This window comes from Bombyx mori, chromosome 14, assembly GCF_030269925.1.
Source record: "Bombyx mori chromosome 14, ASM3026992v2".
In the NCBI taxonomy this organism is placed as follows: Eukaryota; Metazoa; Arthropoda; class Insecta; order Lepidoptera; family Bombycidae; genus Bombyx; species Bombyx mori.
The window spans coordinates 12,027,479-12,043,349 of record NC_085120.1 but is presented as its reverse complement, the minus strand read 5'-3'; the positions used below and the strand labels follow the sequence as shown (position 1 = coordinate 12,043,349).

At 39.6% G+C, this 15,871-nt stretch overlaps 1 protein-coding gene across 16 annotated transcripts in view; it reads left to right on the top strand.

Annotated features, from left to right (window-relative positions):
• The window catches only part of LOC101738072 (uncharacterized), a 161,721-nt gene that overhangs the window by 105,639 nt on the left and 40,211 nt on the right, over positions 1-15,871 (top strand). For 3 of the 16 annotated variants that reach the window (XM_062672182.1, XM_062672172.1, XM_062672175.1), the window contains exon 1: positions 1,651-1,887. The exons of 3 other annotated variants lie outside the window; for them this stretch is intronic. The gene's annotated coding sequence lies outside the window, so the exon portion shown is untranslated. Of the gene's footprint in view, positions 1-1,622; positions 2,050-3,433; positions 3,559-15,871 lie in introns of those variants that run through there. 10 more of the 16 variants (XM_062672184.1, XM_062672179.1, XM_062672181.1 and 7 more) reach the window with 8 other exon arrangements.

Sequence of the window (15,871 nt, the reverse complement as noted above, 5' to 3'; positions counted from 1 at the left end):
TGATCACATCATCATCATCATCATCATCAACAGCCCACAGTCGTCCACTGCTGGACATAGGCCTCTCCCAATGCACACCACTGAGCCCGATCTGCGGCTCTCCTCATCCACTTCTTGCCGGCCACCGTGCGGAGGTCATCGCACCATCTAGCCAGTGGGCGTCACGGATGACCATAATTAAAACATCATAGGTTTTTTGTAACCCAAGACAAAACCATAAATAGACATGACTCTGACTTAACCCCTCGACAAGCTATGACGCAGAAGTTATACACGCCTGTTTGGAAGACGTGCAACCGATGTACGATGTAATTGCGAATGAATTAAAGCAATAAAAAAAATTCAGAATATTTTCTCCACATATTACTAATACGATCTTCGCGCAATACGACCGGTTGTTACGACTTAGGTTTATAGTCAGCCGTCTCTCCGACGCCGCCCCTTAGTAATACTTATCTTGGCAGCTTCCCGCTTTCGTCCCCTTAATTTTTATCACCATTAAGATAAACATTCGATTTCGCGTTCAATCATACGAGATGAATAGAACAAATATCTGTTCAACTGTTATTAAAAATGTCCTTTAACGATATCAGCGTCAAATTAAACATCTAATGTGATCTTTTATAGTCGTCGTGCCCTAAAGGATAAGACGAGGGATAAGGAGGGCCGTTCGGATTGTCGATAATCCCATTTTCACAGATCGTTTGGAACCTCTGGGTCTGCGGAGGGACTTCGGTTCCCTCTGTATTTTGTATCGTATGTTCCATGGGGAGTACTCTGAGGAATTGTTCGAGATGATACCGGCATCTCGTTTTTACCATCGCACCGGCCGCCACCGGAGTAGAGTTCATCCATACTACCTGGAGCCACTGCGGTCATCCACAGTGCGTTTCCAGAGGTCTTTTTTGCCACGTACCATCCGGCTATGGAATGAGCTCCCTTCCACGGTGTTTCCCGAGCGCTATGACATGTCCTTCTTTAAACGAGGCTTGTGGAGAGTATTAAGCGGTAGGCAGCGGCTTGGCTCTGCCCCTGGCATTGCTGAAGTCCATGGGCGACGGTAACCACTCACCATCAGGTGGGCCGTATGCTCGTCTGCCTACAAGGGCAATAAAAAAAAAAAAAGACGTCCGGTGCATACGTGTTGAGGCGATGCACCGGTGTTCGAATCCTAAGCGGGTACCAATTTTTCTAATGAAATACGTACTCAACAATTGTTCACGATTGTTCACTTCCACGGTGAAGGAATAACATTGTGTAATAAAAAAACAAACCCGCAAAATTATAATTTGCGTAATTCCTGGTGGTAGGACCTGTTGTAAGTCCGCACGGGTAGGTACCACCACCCTGCCTATTTCTGCCGTGAAGCAGTAACGCGTTTCGGTTTGAAGGGTGGGGCAGCCGTTGTAACTATAATTGAGACCTTAGAACTTATATCTCAAGGTAGGTGGCGCATTTACGTTGTAGATGTCTATGGGCTCCAATAACCACTTAACACCAGGTGGGCTGTGAGCTCGTCCACCCGTCTAAGCAATAAATAAAAAATCTTTCCAAAGTGCCAAAGCTCTCGATAATGTTATCTCATCTGTCAGCGTTTGGATGCAGAATTTAACAGACGGTAAACTGTATGCATGTATCGTCGGGCATACAGTTACACGGCGCAGGCATCGTGGTCGGTTCTGCTCTCGTGCCCACTGACGTTTTTAAATAAAAAACCCGCCGCGCTAACTTTGCTCTCGACTCGCATTTTTTTTTCTATTTATTCTTCCTAAAGATGATTCACACACGCCAGTTCGCATCCCGCCTTATTAGCAAACAGTGGTGTCTCTTTGTGCTTAATTAATAGAGTCTTGTGTTGTTCGTGTGTGTGTTGTTACAGCGGTCAAGGTTCTTAGTAGAATCTCTTTCGAATTTAGTGCGTTTATCGTATATTCTGTAGTGTGGAAACAAGTTTGAGTGACTCATAAAACATCTGATCGATAACTGGATTTCTTGCTTGGCAACGAATCGGGATTCGAACTAAGGATTTTTTTTTAAATCCAACATCAAGTATTTATATGGTTTTATTAGTTGATTTTAGAGTGAAGAAATTGTTTTATTTCTAGACCGAAAAAAATATTATTTTTTATTTATTTGATTCAAGTTAATAACCAATCAAGTGTTGTGTTGCACACAATGATTTGTTACGTCTAGGGAATCTATTGATATTTATAGTCAAAGTAATATAGTCAATAAATAAAAATTAACTAGTAACTGAATGTACTCCATATCTTATTTGAAATTTATTCAGTTATATCACTGAACTATACTAAAACTAAACAGCATAGTTTTTTTTTTTATTTCAGCACTAATCATAGAAGTGGTTATCATTTGCAAATCATTAATCCTATCTCCATTTTCAAGCATTGGATACCCATGTATGGAGTACCACCCCTAATATGATTTAAATTCCACTGCACCAATATTGCCAACTTCCAGACAGCATCTACTTATCAAATTGTATGTAGTGACAATAATCTTTCTGTAATATGTCCGTTATACACGGACACATAGGTTTGCCTGAATAAATTGCGAACGTTCTTTATATCTATATACGTGAAGCAAAAAATTTGTATCCCTTTTTGCGAAAATTGCGCGGACGGAGGAGTATGAAATTTTCCATACTTATAGAGAATATAGAGAAGAAGTGCACAATGCTAATATTTTTTTAAAATAATGCATAAAAGATACTTTAAATCAATAAAGAAAACATTACACACTACATACCATGTATTTAACGCACACACGAATGCATACTATTTATCTATCTAAACCTTTATTGTCAAACTTTTGTTCTTGACGTCTGTTGTCAAATTGAGAATAGATTAAATATTGTTTGTCTTTGTTAATATTTTTTATAGTGTAGTCTTGGCGAAATTTGTATAAAATAGAATCATAGTGTACAAACTTACAATTCCAATTAATTATAGTCGAATTTCGACTACTGCGGGACCTGTAGTATAAATAAACACGTGTTGCCATAATATCGGAGGGTGAAGGTTTATAAGTAAGATCTTTCGCCTAATACGCGAGATTTATCTTTGTAATTAAAGTTCCGTTATATTTGGTAATAGCATCGATAGTTCGACGTTTTTAATTGAACTTCAATTAAGTTTACTCCATTCAAATAGCTAAAGAAGCTTTTTTGCTGTGATATTTTTTTCTAAATTTTAAACTCTTAATGGCTCCCCTCTAAAATTGCAAAAATGTGGCTAAAATCTTCATGGCCTTTCAGCTCTCAAATATTGGTTTTGACTTACAAAATAATTAGATACGTTTTGTAGTATATCTTTGTTCGTGTCGTTAGAAAAATCATAATAAATATCGACGGTACTGAATCTATCATTCGAACCAATTCGATGACTCAAATAACGCGTTCTACTTAATCCGTTAGTGAATTATTTTAGGCATATGATGTGTTATTTGTTTTGAACTGAAACCACAAGGCAAATTGTTTTTCACTACGAGGTAAATGAATGGCTAATAAATAACTAGTAAATTTGAATTCAACTGTTCACGGTACGTATGAGTAAAACAGTTTTTAGTATAATATAATTTAGACAGAGCTTAGACAGTTAGAAGAAGTACAGAACAGCGGTAGGCAGCGGCTTGGCTCTGCCCCTGGCATTGCTGAAGTCCATGGGCGACGGTAACCACTCACCATCAGGTGGGCCGTATGCTCGTCTGCCTACAAGGGCAATAAAAAAAGTCTGAAAGTGGCACCTGTGATAGAGAAGCTGAGAAGCGCGCGTTTGGGATGGTATGGATATGTGATGAGACGAAATGAAAATGAGGTTGGTAAGAGAATGTTAACTATGAATGTGGAAGGATATAGAGGAAGAGGTAGACCTAAGAAGAAAAGGATGGATTGCGCGAAAGAAGATATGTGCAAGAGGGGAGTGAGCGAAGAAATGGTATATGATAGAAGAGTATGGAAGGAGAAAGCATGTTGCGCCGACCCCAGGTGACTGGGGAGAAGGGCCGGAGAACGATGATGATAATTTGGACAGATGAGTTCATGGAACATTAGATTTCAAACTGCCCCCGAAATCTGCAGTCACGGCCACAAGGGTAGACATAGGTAGTAGTTCCATTAATAATCAATAGATATAAGAGAACAGTACAATAGTGTCTACATCGAAGCGAAGTAAGAAAATTTAAAGGATTCTTCTTCTTCTTTGTCGTTTCCTCATTACTGAGGGTCGTGACCGCCTTGGTCCAGTTTTTGCACCAGCTTCCTCCAATATTGCCTGCATTCGGCCTGCTTAATGGCGCCCGGGACGCTGGTGTTTGTGGCCTCCTTGACAATGTCCGTCCGCCTGGTTGGCAATCTTCCTCGACTTCTCTTTCCTTCCACGTGACCTACAACTATTACTAGGATTACCCCCTTTAAAAAAGTGCAATAGAGTATAAGTAGAAACTGTTTGTTCGTACTGTCAGAAATCAATGAAGGGATTTTCACAGATATAGAGGGATTAATTCGGAGTACAATATAGGCCTTAATACATTAAATCCGAATGCTGCAAAGAACTTTTTTTTATACGTTACATGTTAAGAGTGACATAGCTAATCAGATTACTAATACGAACATTACTCTGTCTGTAAAGTTTGGGAACCATCATTATTTAATCGATTTTAATGAAATTTGGTATGTAAATAGAATTTGATTCTTGGGAAAGAATATAAGACTACCCTCAGCTAACCACTGCTCTCGGTTAATGCGATATAAATGACATCCACGCGGGTAAAGTAGCGGGCTGAGAGCTAACTAATTTCTAAATTTTGCAGCCTTGACTTACACGATCCTAAAAGCCAATATCTAATTAAATTCTTTTTGATTTTATAAAATAAAAAAGATTTGAGTAAATGTTAACGGCCCTGACATTATTGTACACGAGGCGATCTATCTTGAGATTTGTCTAGACTACTTACGTAAGTATATACTTTATATTTTTATCAATAATGTTTTGCAGTTTCTCTATCTATTCCTTAGAGAGCTTAAGACGATCTCGCGAATCTTTCTTTGAACTTTTAGCGATCTGTGTTAGTTAAATTATATTTTTTTATTTATTTATTGGGTAGGTGAGTGGACGAATTTACGGCCCACCTGATGTTAAATGGTTACCGGAGCTCATACACATTTACAACGTAAATGCCGCTGCCTAGTTAAGAGTTCTAAGGTCTCAGTATAGTTACAACGGCTGTCCCACCCTTCAAACCGAAACGCATCACGGCAGAAATAGGCGGGGTGGTAGCACCTATCCGTGTGGGCTCACAAAACGTCCTACCTCCAATAATTACGCATATTATAATTTTTGCGGGCTTTATATTCGTAATGGATCACGATTCCGATCTTTTAGGAGATACAGCAAAGCACTGCTCTTGCTGAGGCATATGTTAGCAAACTCTTTAGCTGAGTCCTGCGAGCTCGCCCATCAGTCAGGGTGAAGTCAGAATAGCTCCTAGAGGCTACTGGAAGATCCTCCTCTTCCTTAAGTCCTCCTACTCTTCTCACATGTCGGTCTGGGGACCGGCGAGGGGGGCCTAAGAAGACGACGTGCAAGCTGCTCTGCACGCGTTTTACGCAAGAGCATCCGGGTGATGGAAGGCCGGCTATCCTCGACCCACGTTGGTTCTGGTCCAGCGGGGTATTCCGTAGGATAGCTCACTCTAACCGGCGCCATCTAGGTGGGCTTCGGATAGCCTGCCGACCGAGAGGGCTGGTGGTCGTGGCGCCGACGACCGCCGGTCCGGCGTCCCGAGGGGGAGGGTGATGGGAGAGATGTACTCCGCACTAAACGTTTCACTTTCCCCCCTTTGTCTTTTCATGGGTTCTGTCTCGTGCGAGGTTCGGACGCGGGTTGTTGAGCGACAGGAGGTTTTAGTCAGTTCGACTCTGACATGCCCCGCCCTCCATCCCCAGGGGAGGGCGGAAGTCCGGCGATTTCCTCAAGACCAAAAAAAAAAAAATCCGTCCCCATACCTCTTCACTTATTATCCCAACACTATGACAACTTAGAAAATTGTACTTTTAAAGTTTCAATCATCATACGTTTGTCTGGCGCAAGCGATCACCTGCTACGTTTTGAGGGAAATTAAACCATGATACGATACAATTAAGACATATGTCTTACACGTCAAAGTGAGAATCAGAATTAAGGCATCTACTAAATATATTCATTCACTGTAACATGCTTAGATTTTGTTATATACCTTAAATTATTTGTCCGTGTCCATTTCTTCTTTGTCATCCAAGTCAACTAAATACATCGACGTGTTGGTTATTTAATCTTACAACTAATTAGAACAAGAGACCCGCGCAGCTGTTTACAACGCGCCAAAAGTTTAGGCTGTCTGTCTTAACGATATGTCGAGAAAGTAACTCGCTCTTAGGGCGAGTGCTCATTAGCGAAACTCACTTTATTTTTAATCGCCATTGTAATGGATGAAATGAATGTAACGGTTGGCAGTGGCCTGGCTCTGGTCCTGGAATTGCTGATGTCCATGGGCAACGGTAACCAATCGCCACCAGGTGGGCCGTATGCTCGTCTGCCAGCAAGGTCAATAAAAAAAGACGGAATATTAAAAAAACAAAGTATTTATTTATTTAGTTACACCAACAAATCGATCATAAAACATTGACAAATTGACAATAAGCACATACATGACAGATGTTACTTCAATTATAGGTAATATCATTAACGGATCAGAAAAAAGTTCATAGTGTATCTAGCGAATGGTATTGACTAATGGTTTCTATAAGTGGTTTAGTATAAATTAATAAATTTATAACAACTATTTAACATTAAATTTTTATTTTAACCAAGGGCAGATTATTGCGTAATTATAAATGAATTGAAAGAGCTTATCTAGACTATAAGATAAATTACAGCTCGTTACCTAAATGTTAAAATGATAAATGAGACCGGCCATGTGATGAGAATAACCGTACACGACAGAGCTCAATCACAATTAAAAAAAACTTTTTAGTCACTTCCCGAATTGTCACGAACTTATGATACGCACCATATGAGCTCTTGCTAATCTTCTAGATGATTCTAAAAACAAAAAAAAACGCTCTTTGAAAATATCAGTATTAACGTTTTAGAATAAATTTGAAAAATAGGTCGTCTTATAGCTCAATGTCTTTTTGTTTTCTTCCTTCCTGCGTATTGCCTTCATAAGTATCTCACCCGATGATGATACAAGCCACATCTTAACACACTACCCTTATCCCAATGAGTTTTTCGCCGGTTCTTCTCAGTGGGTCGGCATTCCGATCTGGTGGTAGATTCTGCGAAGCACTGCTCTTCCTAGGGCTAGCGTTCGTAAACCCTCTCAGAATTAACCCATGAGCTCGCCTACCTGTCCGGACTTAGCTAGAATAGCCTCTTAGGCTACCAGCGAATAAGATAAAAAACACTACCCAAAATGTTCCATGAAAAAAGAAAATTGCGTATAAATGTCAGCCATAACTCCGTAATTACAAGTCCCGAGTGTCAATTACTCTCGTAATTCAGACCGGTTCGTGAAAATACGTTTTTATTTTTACTTGTCTAATCCGTTATTGCAAGTCATTGTTTTGTCAACTTTAATTCACCATAATGCTTCTTTGGGTCGATAATTGTTAGCTTGCTGATCATTAAAAGGATCAGTGATGATGCTTCATCTGTTTCGTTTTCTTCGACTTCCAGTTCTTTCCTCCTCCATAGGAGGCTGGACATCATTTTAGAAAGTCTTATTCTTAATTATTTAGGTGAGATACCAAACCTCCTTTAAATTTTGATTTATTTGTCTCCGGGCGTTCGATATTTTCCTTGAATGTGAAGTTTAATTTGCACTTGTTATGACTGAGCGATTTATGATATTCTTTTTATCCTTAATACAGTTCATCGAGTTACAATAAACATTGAATAATTTGAAAATTGTATGTAACAGTTTGTTAATATGGCAACAAAAAAAAACAACTTTATCGCGTCTTAAACCCGGACACGTGAACACGTAGCTTTACAATGACGATACAATAATTTCAATGCTTCGCCGTTTCGCTGGTTGAGTCTACTTTCAAAAAATTCTCCGTGTAAAGTATACAATAATAATTAAACCTACACCTACACACTGTTTTCGGGCACTCTGTGTCGTGTGGTCTGGTTCATTTAAAAAAAAAATATAATTGAAATTTAGAACGCTTTAAAGGCGCCAAACGAGAAATTTTAATAAAGGTGAAAATTAGAATTATGTGTTGGTGATAAATAAAATTGTTGATAAATTTATTTGATACGTAACCCAGTGATATTATTTGTGTTTATTGTCTTTTTTATTTCGAATTATAATAATGAAGTGCGATATGGGTAGTACATTGACAAGTGCAATACGAAATGTGTGGAATTTCGCTTGGGTACTCGCGACAAAAGTGCTTTTGGTGAGATAATATTTTTCAATTTAAATTTTCTTTAAAGATGTATGACAAATATCGTCATACTAAATTAGGTTGGTAATTTTTCATTGTACAAATAAAGTTTGATAGTTTTTTTGTAATTGTTTATTTTTCTGTCTAAAAATACACAATACTCTCAAAGCTTCCGTAACTTTTAAGAAAAAATCCTGGTTTATTCGTAGTCCAAACGAAGACGTCCGTGAAAACAATAATAAAAAATCGGATATATCATATTTATATACGTGACAACCATCTTGTTCACGAACGATTTACTTAATGAAGATTCATCACCATACCAGCTAATTTCATATTAAATATTGGATATTTAATTCGTGTTCTTAGCATACGCGGATCTATGTCGCCCGCCGGATTGACACAAGTGGCCATTCCTCACGGCTTAAATTATATGATAAAACAATCTAATAAATAATCCAGTAAATAATATAGGCGTAATAAAGACTTCGCGACCTAGGTCTTGACTACGCTCTATCGCGACTCATCTGTTTTTAAGATGTTCCTTTGAGACATGAAGTCTTAAGCTAAATCTATACATAAATAGGCGAAGTCAAAAGAGCAGTTTACAATCTTCTCCCCTAATTTTCAATCAAATTTCTTTTTGTGTAGGTACTAGCTAGATGTAATGTGAAGAGGAAACTTAATAAAAAAAATCATTCTAAACCTTGAGGTGCTATGGTTGAATTTCGATTAATATTGCATAGTTTGTTGGATACAAATCTAAATTCCGGGCGTATTTTGGGCCAGTTAATACTAAACCAACGAGGGAATTCATTGTCTTGTAGCGACCTCTCTACTATCTAGTTGAGACGTCAAGGTCGCTCACCTATTCATCTAGTGAAGCTGGAACGCTCAGTATAGTTACAACATTTTTTTTATTGCTTAGATGGGTGAACGAGCTCACAGCCCACCTGGTGTTAAGTGGTTACTGGAGCCCATAGACATCTACAACGTAAATGCGCCACCCACCTTGAGATATAAGTTCTAAGGTCTCAAGTATAGTTACAACGACTGCCCCACCCTACAAACCGAAACGCATTACTGCTTCACGGCAGAAATAGGCAGGGCGGTGCTACCTAACTGCGCGGACTCACAAGAGGTCCCCCCACCAGTGAAGTTACAACATTTTCCATATCAATAACTCTACTACACGTATTAAAAAACGAAATTGGACCAAAAACAGTTCATGTAACGGTAGTAATTGGCTATTAATAAATAAAAGTGCAAATTAAAAAAGTTATTTTTTGCACGAACATTAGTCACGCTCGTAAGGCATAGTCACGCGCGAACCATCTCAGCGTAGACAGATCTGCATACCGCTGATATGCTTAAAACAAAATTTGACCTGGTTCGAAGAGTACACGATGCTGCATGAACCAGGTTTAATGTTGCTGTATCAAAGTTTTACCCGGTCGGCGGTGTATCGCGTTCCGACCCGGCAGGCTGGTTCTGGCCCAGCAGGGTATCCCGGAACACCAGCGGCATCGCCCGGCCGGCCTGGTAGGGCTGCCATACCGCGAATACCGACGTCGTTGGTCGTCGACTATCGCCTCGATGACCCGTCGGTCGGGCGTCCTCGGGGTGGCGCCGCGTGTCTGGTTGTAGTGTTGACCGCGGGAACCCCCCTACTCTGACCGGGCTCTGACCCCGGACGGAGATCGGACGTCGGGTGTAAGAGTGCAGGGGAGTCGTTTAGTGGGTGGGCCCTAAAATTCCCTGGGCCCGCGGTCTGCTCTCAACAACTGCAGATCGTTGAGTCCCACATACCTCGCGCGCCCCTTAGGCGCGGGGACCTCGTAGGAGGTTCAGCCCCCGGCTCGAAAAAAAAAAGGGTATCAAAGTTTTCAGACATCGTAACTCAAGTTCGAAACCATTTATGTAAACTTATTTTTGCCGTGAAGCGCTTCAGTTTGAAGGGTGAGGCAGCCATTATACTTAGACCTTAGAACTCATATTTCAAGGTGGGTAGCGGAATTTACGTTGTAAATGTCTATAGGCTCCGGTAACCACTTAACACTAGGTGGGCTGTGTGCTCGTCCACCCATCTAAGCAATAATAAAAAATGCTTAGTTTGACTAGTTCGGTGGTCCAGTACTGTGGAGACGAGGGTCTTGGGTTCGATTCCCACAGGCAAACATTGTGTGATGAACAGGTTTGTTAGCTCTTTGTCTGGGTGTATATTATCTCTATTAAAACATATATAAGTATGTTTATGAGTTATGCTTCAAACACAGGGATCTAGGATAGATTGGGACAGGATGACCATGCGTGTTTTGTTTTGTCCCAGTTATTATCTTATTGGAACTTTGGTTATTATGTTCTAGTTACCCTATTACTAGAAGCTTATATTGATATTATTAGGCGACTTGGATGACCTCGTGGCTTAGCGGTGCGGGGCGGGAGCGGGAGTACTTAGAATCGATGAGCCGCCTAGCAGGTGTCCTAAACATAACCGTCGCCCACTGTCATTGACAATGTAAATACATTGTTAACATTATGCTTACTATATACTCGTGAACATGCTTCATATTGTGCACTTATCGGTCTGTGTATCAGTGTAACTAGAACTAAAGTTGTAAATACGATCATGTTAATCACTAGTGGTAGGACCTCTTGGGAGTCCGCACGGGTAGGTACCACCACCCCGCCTATTTCCGCCGTGAAGTAGTAATGCGTTTCGGTTCGAAGGGTGGGGTAGCCGTTGTAACTATACTGAGATCTTAGAACTTATATCTCGAGGTGGGTAGTGCACTTACGTTGTAGATGTCTATGGGCTCCAGTAACCATTTAACACCAGGTGGGCTTTGAGCTCGTCCATCCATCTAAGCAATAAAAAAAAAAGTGTGTGTGTCCGCTCCGACGCACGACTGGAGTTTACTGGATATAAAAAATTAAACGAAACAATACGAGAAATAGTTCTATATTACGACAACACGATACACTACAGATTATTAACAAATTAACGAGACACAAAACAAACGACTAACAAATATATGAAAATACAATAATGAGAGAAACGCGCGATCAGTACGAGGCTTTGTGGCGGACTGCCCACAGAACACTATTACTTCTAGCGAAGGGACTGCCGGCCCAGCAGCCCGGCGTCACCTGCGATAACGCATTTCGTGTGACATGCGCAATCAGGCGCATAACGCATTTCGTGTGACATGCTAGTACGATTTTGGTCCCCATAATTTTCATACCCCGGGCCTATATATGTAAATCGATTCTAAAGGAGTAAACTCCAAAAATAACTAAAAATTTACAGTAAATACCAGAGGAATCTTTTAAAATCACAAAACCAAAGTCACAACGAAACGTGGCTTAATAATTTTCAGCCTTATTAAATATCGTAATTATGATTGTATTTGAATCTAACATAAAATAGATTTCATTTGTAATTTGTATTAATAAAAATATGTAAATACATAAATAATTAAAAACAAATCGCGCACGGTTATCCGGCCTTAATTTTTTATGGGTACCTTGGACTGACATATATTAGATCAGACAGTGTTCTTGTGAATTGCTTGAGATGATCTCATCATCTCGTTTTTACCATCACACCGCCCGCCACCGGAGTAGAGTTCATCAATACCTGGAGCCACTGCGTTCATCCACAGTGCGTTTCCAGAGATCTTTTTTGCCACGTACCATCCGGCTTTAGAATGAGCTCCCATCTACTGTGTTTCCCGAGCTCTATGACATGTCCTTCTTCAAACGAGGCTTGTGGAGAATACTTAACGGTAGGCAGCGGCTTCGATCTACCCCTGGCATTAATGAAATCCACAGGCGACGGTAACCACTCACCATCAGGTGGGCCGTATGCTCGTGCTTATATAGGTACTCTTTTTTTTAATAAATACATATATAGATAACACCCAGACAAAGAGCAAACAAAACTGTTCATCACACAATGCTTACCCGATCATCTATTGGTGGACAAAATAAACACGTATTTTAATAATTAATTATCATTGATCAGTGGGCAGTATCTACCGTGACGACAAAAGTCTTTAAGTATTCGAAAGGTCGGAAATAAAACAAATAAAAATAATAAACGCGAAATTAAACGGTTAATGTTCTTAAAATGGCTGCTCTGACTAGCTCAATTAGTTTGTCGACAGATTTTGTTGATTTCATCAAATTATATTCAAAGGATTTCTGCCCCTAAATTTGAAACTTAAGTTTTACGAACAGCGATATTAACTATTTTTTTTGTGATTGACTTTTATTATTCTGAATTTTAAACGTAAATAAAGTTTAAAAGTTCTGTGACGCGATGGTTAAACCTCCCTGAAAACTATGAAAGCGCTTGTGCGTGGTAGCTTATTACGTGACTGTGCCAATATCCCGCAATTTTTCCTACCTATGCTGATAGCCTTGAGAGGCTATTTCAGCTTCTCCTTGACGTGTAGATGAGCTTACGGGTCTCAAGCCGGGAGAGTTGCTATCACTGACCCTAGCAAGAACAGTGCTTCGCAGAATCTACCACTGGATCGCAAACGCGACCCACTGAGAAGATCCGGCGAGAAACTCATTGGGCTGTGTCTATGGGTTAATTTACTCGTCGAGCCCTTCGTTGCAAGCGACGGGTTCGGCAAGGACGGTGGCCGGTGCTTGTGGTACCTAAAAGCACCGTTAATGGATCGGGAGGATCCGTAATGACGTGTTTAGGGCTTTTTTTTGTACCCATTTTGGTTTATGTCCAATGCCTATTTGCGCGTCTGCCTAGTGATCCCAGCTTCGATGGGTTTCAATGGCCACCTCCCATCACAAAAATACGAGCAACAGATAAAATGAAATTCAAATAATTGAGATGTTGGGCTTAGTTATTTATAGTAACTAGTGATCCCTCTATAGTCGAAATTCGACAATAATTAATTGAAATTATAAGTATATATTATTATATTGTATTATAAGTATATATTATACTTATATAATTACAGATTTTGCCAAGACTACACTAGGCAAATAACGTTGAACCTTAAGTTAAAAATATTAATCTATTTTCAATCTGACCACAGACCTTCAACAATAACAAAAGTTTGCACTCCTTCTCTATGTTCTCTATAAGTGTGAGAAATTTTAAACTCCTCCGTCCGCGCAATTTGCGTAAAAAGTGGTACTAAGTTTCTGCTTCACGTATTAATTTAAAGATAATATCATTAAGAATATTATTTCTTCATTTGTCATGTCATGCCATGAACTATTATAGAGCTGCCTGAACACCTTCAAAAAAAAATGCGTATTAATCGCGCGACTCGTAATCCCACGATTATCACTGTACCCGATATCTTTCTTACAAAGAGAAGCCGAGCTATTTTCGTTTCATCCATGAGTCAGAACCGAACAGGAATGCAGATTCGTAAGGCTCTAACGCCCACGCTCCAATACAACCTAAACTGAAGTCATAAAGTTTTATTTTCTATGAATTTCGCTATACAGACTATATTACCTTTTGTTTCTAAACTAAAACGTGTCCGAGATTCGGTGATGCAATAAATTTTTATTCCGTGGAAATGTTTTGTAAACTAGTTTTTGTGTTTGACTTAAAACCGCTGTTTATTATTTCATTATCGTCATTAATGAATAAACGGCCGTGTTGAAGAAAACAGGTCAAGGTCACCTATGAACATGGCAATGGCAAGGCAAGGATCGTTATTATATTTAACTGGTAGTTTAATCGTAACAGCATTGTTAGATCAGCAGTCTGAAGTTATAAACGAAAAGTGTGATTGTGATATTAGGTTTAGACAATCCAGTAAAAGCTCCCTTACTAAGCGCTAAATGATTTTGGCATTCCAAGCAAGGGCATCAGGATCATCAGGAGTTCGACTTGCAACTAAACCCCCAGGCCATGCATCCTGCTGAGTTTCTCGCGAATCTTCTCGGTCGCGATTCCGATCCGGTGCTAGATTCTACGAAGCACTGCTCTTGTTAGGGCTAGTGTTAGCAATTCTCCTAGGTTAAGCCCGTGAGGTCACCCAAACGAAGACTATGCCAGAATAATGGAGATGCCATTAGGATATTAGTAGATATGTAGTTAAAAAAACCGTAAATTTTTATGTTACAAATAGTCTTTTCAAAAATCCCCCTGGATTTTTGCGACAGTATTGTTGGATCCTATAGAACTTGACTCGGGAATTGTCTTGTATGTCCATTCTAATCCTTGAAAAGCCGTTACCGTTAAAAAGTAGATTCTGCTGCCTCTGTAGCATACGAAATTTAGTTTTTATTTGATGAAAGTCTTAAGTCAAGTGTATCTCGCAAAAGTGCTCTTCAGTACCAAAGTGTCTTTCACTCTTAGACAGCTTATTGTTTCATGTAGATGTGGTATAAGTATAAGGAGCAAAACTATCATCGGAACCAACTTATGTTTCGAGCGATTAAAATCCTTTATAAATAATACAAAATAATTATGTACCATGTTAATAGAATTCGATGTTTCTATATTAAGACTATTGCTGCCTTGAATCAATGTGTCCGTGTGGTCGTTCTTATAAGTTGACTTGTGTTTCAGGAAATATATTTAATGCATTTGACTTTAGATTATTGTTTTGTGATTTGCATTTGTATCTTCCTTGTATGGCATATACATACAATTTAATTTAAATGCGTCTGGTCGACAACACAGAACAGAACAGAAGGTTTTGTCCTGAATGGATACGTCATTTCATCCGTGAAGCAATTAGCGTTCCGCTCTAAGTTCGTCGTAATGTCGTCTCTCTAATGCGATTGGGTCTTTTTTATTTGATGTAGATATGTGGGTTGGATATACGAAATACTTTAATAGCCCAAATTTGATGAACAATGATCCGGATCGTGATGCGCGCTGTGGCTAGTACAGTAGCTTCTATCAGCTTGACCTTGAAGGACTGGTCATCGAACGCACGACCGCCAAGTAGAGGCGGCTTGTCGCTTGTTCTGGCCCATCGGCTTTTGGAAGAAACCAATCCAACATACCGGCCCACCTCAGCAGCTGACGAACCAAGTCAACGGCGTGGCCACGTCAAGTCCAATGACTACCTAGAATGAGTTCGAAGTGTTTCAATTGCACGACCTTGATTGAGACTCCTCCAACCTAGATGTGAGCATCGAAAATCCCCTAAAACCGCGAGTCCTAGCAGTAGCTCCAGCAATATAATTCAAATATAATAGAAAATATGCAATTCAAAGTACTTAATAATTATTCAATGTTTATATGAAAAAGCAGTTACAAATAATAAGGTTTTACCTCGTACACCGCTGTCCATTATTTTCCTGTTTACATTACTATGCAACGTGTATATAAAAATAGTATATTATATAAAAATATATGTGTTTTTTTTGTAATAATCTCGGGTTAATTTCTAATAGTTTTGTGCGCTAATTGCCGTG